Source organism: Egretta garzetta, unplaced genomic scaffold, assembly GCF_000687185.1.
Source record: "Egretta garzetta isolate BGI_Z169 unplaced genomic scaffold, ASM68718v1 scaffold172, whole genome shotgun sequence".
Lineage (NCBI taxonomy): Eukaryota > Metazoa > Chordata > Aves > Pelecaniformes > Ardeidae > Egretta > Egretta garzetta.
In genome coordinates, this window is record NW_009258951.1 from 4,705,306 (window position 1) to 4,714,050 (window position 8,745).

An 8,745-nucleotide genomic window follows, 5' to 3' on the forward strand; every position below is an offset into this window, starting at 1 on the left:
CCTCTTCCCCTCCCCCTTGAGTGGAAAACCCCCCCCCCCCCCATAATATCCTAGTTAAATCTTCTCTGCTTTTGTTTAAGCCCATTACTCTTGTATGTTCCCAATGAATATGAAGAAAAACATCCTTCCTCCTTTATTGCAGGAACCTTTAATGTGTTTAAAGGCTGCTACCAGGTCTCCACTTGAGGGTGTGAGGGAGGCAAGAAACACCAAAATCAGTGGCATGTGAAAAGGAAAGGAATAAAATGCTTTGCCACTAGCAATGCCACCAGCCATATATATAAAATGCCAGTAATCCTGAGTTCAGCTGAGGCTGTGTGATATCATCCCGAGTATTTAATATGCAGCGCTAGCACTGCTGAATGGGATGAAGTTAGGCAGCCTGTGGGAGGTGGGACCACTTAGTCATTTTGTTGATGGGCAAGTTCTTGAGTAGTGGAAATCAAATGGGTACCCTTGGCTGAAGGTGAATGCATTTAATGGTTCTCAGCCCAAAATGTCAGAAGATGATGCAGGTCTCTGAGGTTTTTGGTTTTTTTTTCCATGTTATGTGATTTAGAAAGCCATGATTAACCTCTACAGCATCTTACTTGTTACTTGTTTTCCACTTAATGCCAGGAAGTTTTTACCCTATTTCAGGAATAACTTAAATGTATGTTTGACCTTGGAGGGACTTGGATGCCTTCCTGAGCCCAAATACATATGCAAGTGTGTCACTGCCCCAATTTTGTGTTGTGTAGATTAGATAACATGGAGTTAGGGTAATTATTTTTTTTGGATGACTGTTAGTTTAGACTACTGGCATAAAATAAAAAAAAAAGAAGAAAAGTAAAAGCAAGCACTCAAAAATGCTGGCCAGTGTTACTATGCAACACCTCAGAGAGGCTGTTACAAGGGTAATTCATTCTGTATGGTTTTCTGGTACCTCTGTGTTACACTGCTACGCTTTGTGTTAGTGTGTTTTACAACATATACTGAAGCAGACAAGATTGCAAAATCGTGTGGGACTGAGGAGTACATCATCCCACAGCAAAAAGCTGAAGCCAGCGTGCAGAGCTTTCCAGTGATGTTAGCAGAGGATTCCTCAGGAAAATCCCATGGTATGGTCATCTCCTCTCAGCACACGATTACGCATGTGCTTTCACAGCTTCCTTAAAAGTGCAGGAATCTTGGCCGTATAATGACAAATCTCTAGTGTGTACAACTGGCTTTCATCTAACTGGTTGTGTGTGTGCCACTGCTTAACTTGCCTGAGAAATCATGAAAATGCAGGGTAGATATATGCAGAGAAACATTTTTAGATGCTCACCTGCTTTCATGACAGCATTGTTAGGTTTTTGCTTCCCTAAAAAAAAAATAAATTAGGAACCTGACATTATTACCAATAAGTGGGTCAGTCTACAAATGGATAATAGAGGAATGAAAAAAAAGTAGAATAAAAAAAAAAAATCCTGCTGGCAGAGATGGATTGCTGGGCTGAGAGTTGCTGATGATCAGCATTGCTATGCAGCCACGTTTTTAATGGCTCTTTATTCAGGCACTTAAAAATAGATCATTTGTGACAATTTAGGACACTACTAAACATGCATTGCCACTCTGATGTGCCAACTATGTCAGAGAAATAAAATAATAATTTTCTAAAGTCCTCCTGGGAATGCTCTGTGGCAAAGCAAGCTCATTTTTAAGGAATGTGAGAGTTTCCTTTATCTTAACACTTTGTCCACTGTGGTTTTTGTTGGAGATTTAATTCTCAGGCTATTTCTGTAGCTTTGTAGCTTTGGATTAAAATGTGATGTTCCCTTGGAGACAAAGGTGGTATTTTATATTATATAATATGATGGCTTCAGTACTTTTTTTTTTCTTGAAAACCATATAAATCAGACTGGTATCTTTACAGCAAAAGGGAGAATATAAAATATTGATGCTACTGCTGTAAAAGTAGGTCTTTCAGATTAACTTTATTAAAAAAGTGGAAAGCCAGGGATGTTTAAATGACTAGAAGAGTAGGCTGGCAAATTTAGCCAAGTAGTTGCAGTTTTGTGTTGTAGGGGATGTTTTTGTCCTGCTTACGCTGGCGGCCTCAGCTAGGGCTGGTGAAAATGGGAAGTCAGTAGTGAAAACTTTTCTTGCTGGACATCACACCAAGCCCCAGGGCTGTCTCTGGTTCTGCAGAATATGTTAGTACCTAATATTTGGTAAGGAACTATTTCTCTCTGTAAGCTTAGAGCCTTTGTAATGGTGTATCCAAAATTGTGACTTGATATCCTACAGTGTTCGAGCACTGTTTGTGATAAAAGTCTTGGTGAAACTCGATGCACACTTTATATCAGTTAAGTACTTAAAAATAACATCTCTCTTGCAAAGGCCTTCTTTTCCACACAGTAAGTTTGATTTGTGCTTTTTTTTGGCGTGTTTCTACCTTTAGGAACGGCTCAACTGATAACGCAAGAATAATTTTTAGGTTTTTGTATTCTTGGCGATAAACTCATGTAGATAAAACTAATTCTGTAGACCCATATGCATCAGTTTCTGTATGTATAAAGCAATGTATGGAGTTAGATGCTCAGCTTGCTTTAGCATTTTTAACAAGAGCGGCAGAGCGAGGATTGGCTATGTGGCCATATGTTGTTGTTTGATTATGATTTATGGTCCTAATCAATACATTAAGCAATGTCAAATTTACCCTTCAGGCTTTTACTTCTATAGAAACAAGTAGCCATCAGCGTAGAGGAAAGGAATTTGGGAGGTTTCAGTTCTGTAAGTCTGAAGTAAACTCAGACTGATGCTGCGCCCTCTGCAATGCCACTTTTATGTAATAAAAATCAGATCTGAAGCAGGCTGAGTGCGACATGTTTGTGCACCTGTGTGTACAGCAGAGCAGACACTGAATCTTCGGGTTTTTTTTTATTTTTTTTTTTGCTCAATCCATTTTGGTGAATGATCTGGTCTCTTACTACCTTAGGCTTAAAGGCAAATAGATGAAGTTATGGAGCCTCATCACAAAAAGCCTAAGTCTTAAGTACTGCTTTTGGCTTTGGAAGTGTCCTGCCAAGGGTTTTTGTGACTGGCTTTACAGAGGATACGTACTAGGCAAGGCCAGCCTACAGGTGCCTGCTTTTCTCATGGACTCTCCTTCTGCGTAGTTACTGTAGACAGTCGTATTCAGCCTTTGTGAAAAGGAATTATGGGGGGGGGGGGCTATTTAGGAGTATGGTGAGCTAAAAATTTTAGCAGATGTCCTAACGTGTAAAGTAGAAGCATATAAAGTGGATTTAACTTGTAAAAATACTCTATAACTTTCATTAACATTCTGGGAAGAATAAACAGGATTACCCTCCAAAATAATTTCTGTGCCCAGAACAGATAAAGGTATGTTTAAATAGTTTTAAAACTCTGATTAAAGATTCAGTACAAATGAAAGGCACACTTACATAACTCTTACATTGTACTCAAATTAAAAAAAAAAAGATTAAAAAAATAGAGCCTGCACATAATCTTAAACAGGAAAGAGGTGGGTGGCAGTTTTGTAATCCCAGTGTCTGGCTTTGAAAGACAAATCTGAAAAGCATGCAGCACTTCTGCTTGTATTTAGAATAAAACTTGTTGAATTTTGTTCAGCCAGAAAAAAGCCAATTATACGCAAGTCCTTTATTTTTAGTTCAAGTTGAATAATAAGATGTACCAACAAGTATGGCATTTGGGCATCTTCAAATTTTTTTTTTACCCAAGCAAACACTGTAATTAATTTATCAACAACTGACTATTGCTTATCTTAGCTCAAGTTAAAGCTTAACAAAGTCGATGGAGCTACACTGATGTAGGTGCTTGAGGAGCTCATCTCCCTGTAGATTGTGAGAGCCCTATACCCAAATCCTTTTGTAAGGTGTAGGGGAGGAAAAAGTTAAAAAACAAAACCAACCAAACAAACACCCCCCCACACCCCCCCAAAAAAACCCCACAACACCCACCCCCCCCCAAAAAAAAAACCAACTAAAAAACCCCAACCCCAAAAACCCAACCCATACCTTTCTGCTCTGCTTGCTTTCACTTAACTGTCAGTATTCCAGGGTTAAACTATAACCAAAAAGTAGGAGGTATTGAGTTGCTGTTCCTCTAGCTGTATGAGGACAGCAAAGCTGCCTTGTGTAGTAGTAGAAATATTAAAACAAACACAACCCCAAAAAACTGTGCAACATATATATATTGTAATGCAAAAGCTCTCCTAGAGATCAAAATTATGGCTAGTCTGGACAAGAACAACTCAAGTTTTTAAGCAGTTATTCATAGTATACTACAAGTCCGGGAGTGGTGGTTACCAAAAAACCCATCTAAAAAGCTCAGAGGCTGTGTGTGGGGTGATCTCTGCAGTGAGTGATGGGTGCAACCGCCTCTCCTGTGAGCTGGGAGCAGCATCTGCAGCCGCAGCTCCTCGTGTGCAGGTCGTTCCTCTTCACCTGGTCATCCCTCTGTTACCTGGCTCTGGCTTTTCCCTGGGGATGCTTGGCTCTCCCCATCCTTGTGTTTAGCATGCACAGTGCTGCTTGCACCCCTTTCTGTTGGAGTGTCCACAACAGAGTGCTTGAATTGGGCTTTTGGAGAGAGTTCTACTTTAAAAGATTTGGGTTTTCCCCTTTGGGTAATAAGAAAAGTACACAAAACCTTAGAATTTCCTTGACTTCACTGTTCTAGTTTGCTATGACACTGATGTGATAGTATGCATTATACAAGAGTAGCAATACCAGCAAAGAGCATGCAAAAGCAGTATAAAGGAGACCCGGTTATTGTATGGATATATTTTATGTAAGCAATTCCCTGTGTTGAAAGGTGGCATACTGATACCTGCCTAAAAGCCTGAAGTACCTAGGAACACAAGTCATAAATTTAATATATTTGCTTAATAAAATGTTCCCTATTTCTTTTGTATTCTTTCACATCTAATTATGCCATCTGTGTAGCTGTTGTGAATGCAAAAGGCTGCATCAACTGAATGATGCTTCAGCAGAGCTGCTTCTATCTGTCCAACTTATGAAATTGCAGACTGACTTAGAAGACATTCTGCTTTTTAATTTGCTTGATAAGTGTGCCAGGAATTCTCATTTCATGGTGTAGAAACAGAAAGTCTTGTTGAATGACTGATGTATACCTATGCGATGTGACCGAAAAGTGTGCATTTCACAATATTTGACCTACTGTGTGTAGGGGCGCTGGGACAACATCTACTTGCCATAGCCTCTTGCCATTGGCATATATCTTTCTTAATTAGCCATTGGACATATGCAGCCCCACAGTATTTTGTCAGCATTTTGCTAGGAGGGCTTCAAGGAGGCAGATGTTTTCTGGAAGGAATCAGCAAAAGGCACTGACAGCTTTATTGGATGCTGACGTGAATTTGGATCCATCTTTGGAATGGGTTTGGAAGAAGTGATGAAATGGCAACAACTCACATCCCTTGGAGTAAAATAAAATTCAATCAGTCTTTGCTAGATATTGGATGAACGTTTTTAGTCAAACTTACCTAATGCTTCTCTTAATTTGGACATTTCAAATGATCCATTTTTCTGTGAAGGGATTCCAGAGATGACAAGCCTGAAAAGAAAATATTGGAAGTACATTAAGAAATACAATTTGCACAGCTAATTTATGTATATACTTCATAAAATGACAGGATTTCTGCAGTGTTAGGTTTTAACTTTATGCCCACTCAGTTTTCTTATCAGCTGTATGCCAGCGGCTATACACATAATTCTCTTTCACTGCTTACTGGACCCAAGCCTACTCAATTTAGTTTAGCTGGCAATGGCACTTCTCACTTTCTTAAAACACATGGCTTTCCAATTTCCAAGAATGTTTATAGTATCATAATAATTTGAAACAGGTGTTCAAGCCTCTCTCCTCTCCTGTGTAACAGAAGGTTTATATATTTTTCATTATATATGGAGACAAACCATAGCACTTAGGATGACCATCTGTCAATGAATTTCTTCTCTTTGACTATGAGGAAAAATGGATATTTTTTTTTATTGCGAACACCGGTGAAGATGATGGGACGTCCCACTTCCCCGTGTTTTATGGTTAGTCATTTCCAGGGATTAGCCTGCTTGATTAACTTGACATGACTGGCTTTTGTATTCACGTAATTCCAGTAAAAATAAGGCTGTGTGTGCTTGAGTCAAAACCTCTTTGTGCTTAGTGTCCCTGTTTGAAAGTGATGAAACCTTCCTGTGATACGCCGTCAGTGCTATGGGATGTGCCATAGAATTTCTGCTGACAGTGGATAATGGGGGATCTCAGAAAGGGCTGTTGGTCCTGGTGGTGTCTCTATGCTTTCTCAGGGGCAGTCTCCAAAAGCACTTTGTACGTGCTGGGTGTTCTCTGAGCTAGTTATCCCACTGTCTTTATCTCATCTAGACAGCTCTTGTTCACTTCCCTGTAGAGAATCAAGATCTTTATTTTCTTCAGCAATTGTTTCCATTTGTGGCCCCTGATAGCCCCCTCCTGCCAGCCAAGCAATCTTCCTTCTCTTCTTTCCTCCCTTTGTTTGTGTCCCCGACCCTGCTTGTTGCCCCTTGTACCCACTGTTTTTACCCAGGCTCATTTGTCCAGCTCATTGCATCTCCACTGGTGACCTCTCTTCTGCCTTTTGGCTGCCTCTTGTTTTGTCCAGCAGCTTCGGCCCCATCTTCATTACCTTCAGGGCAATGCTGCAGGGCAGGGACTCTATGCTGAGCAATATTTAAGATGCTCTGGGATTTAGCTGTGAAACTGGAGTGGTGGTGGTACCTTCATGGTGGGATACCTCAAAAAAAAAAAAAAAAAAGGGGTTCTGAGGGAAAATGCAAGCAATGCTGCTGTGTTTTGAACAAGAGTTCAAGCATTGTGTGGTGTGTAGGCCATGGTGTGGAACTGGGTATTTTCCTTTTACATTAAGATTGCCAAGGTAAACTGTGGGGAAAACAGAGGAAATTGGGAGAATTTGGAGAAGGGAAAAGTTGAAAATGTACCTGTCCAAGGTGGATGGCTTCCACATCTCCCCTGTGCAGAATGGGGGCTTCCAGCTATGCCTGATAGCCTGGAGCTCCCTTAAATGCCTCTGCCAGGGTGCTCTGCCTTCCACCTGATGCCTGGCGTGCCATCCAGCGCCTGCTTCGGCTCTCTTTGGTATCTTGCAGAGGGTTTCTATTAAGTTTGCCTCTATTACAGAGGGATTAGTGGAGAGATGGAGGGAGAGAAACTTAATCAGGCTGCTTTGTGGCTGGAGGGCTGTGGGGAAGGGCAAGGAGGTTCAGAGAGGTCCTGAGCAATGCTGCCAGCCAGCAGATAGCTGGGCTCCTGTTAGGAGACTGAAAACCCAGCTGGATCTGGGGTGGGTTTTGTAATGCTTGGCTCTTTCTTTGAACTTGTTTAATAATACAGTGTCATTAATGTGCTTCTAAGTATGTTAACACAGCTGCAAGCTATTGTGTTTTATGGATATAACAGATCTTGTATCCCTGCCTGAAGAGATCTTATGGGAAATTTTCCAAGAGCTCATTAATAGCAGACATTAAATATACATTCTCGCTACAAGAACAAGTACTCTTGGGTCTGGCTAATTGTTATGTCAATTAATTTTATACAAGAACACTTCTGAATGAGCAGGTGGGTGAAGGCTGTAGATAGGTGAGAGGCTGTATCGATCGCTGTCCGCTTTCTGTTCCATCCCAAATTACCAAATGATTCTCCATCCAGAGCTGGTTCCTGGAGGAAGGCTCACACCGAGTTAAAGTGAAAACTTTTCCATAGTCATGCATTCAAGGGGACATTTAGTATGAGTGTGAGTTTAGTCATTTCACTTAATTTTCTGTATTTTAGAGGTTGATACAGTTCTTCCCTAAATAACTGTCAAGCATGAAGGCTCTCCTGCCCGTTCATAGCTTACATACAGGCTTGTAATTGTATTGTATTACAGCTTTGTAATTGTAGCTGGGGGTGATGCCTTCTCACCTCCCCCAGGAAAAAATAATGTTGTGAAAGAGTGGAGACAGACAAAGCTTGGGTGTCAGCAGAGATGTCCCTCCCTGCACCATGCTTCGGTCAGAGTAAGGTGGCTGGCCAAATGGACTTCTGTCCCTGCCATCCATGTTTTTCTCTGGAGCAGAAGAAATGACTCTTCAAATGCAATTTAAGAGATTTTCAGAGCTGCCTTGCAGTTCGGTCCAAACTAGGATTTGGAAACCATTGTGTGCTGAAATGAATGGGATCTGGGCACCCAGAGCACTTTGGCAGATTTGAGCATCTCCGCTGCATAAGAAAAGGTAATTCATCTCAGCCAAGTCCTCGGTGTTATTAACTTGGTGACTCAGTTCCACTGTTCTGGCTGGCTACGAAGGGACTGGAGTTTGGCTCTATTCTCAGGCACGTCTAATTCTGGTACTAAGGAAATAATTATTATTAGTTGCCATAATCTCAGTATATTTCAGTAATATGAAAAGCAACAAGCAACATGTTTTACTCGCTTGACTGATAGGTGAATGCTGAGAAATAAAGTGTAATTTATGAAAGAATGAATATAAAAAGAAATAAGAACTGTTTCTCCTCATAACTTTCCAGGGTAGTTCAGAATAAATAACTCAGAGTAATTTTGCATTGAAAATTTGATTAGCAGGTGGGGGCAGATTTCCCTAAATCTCCAGAATGGCAATTAAAAGGAAGCTGTAATAACTGGGGTGAAGAGCTACAATTAACACAGTTCTGCTAGTCCCTTTC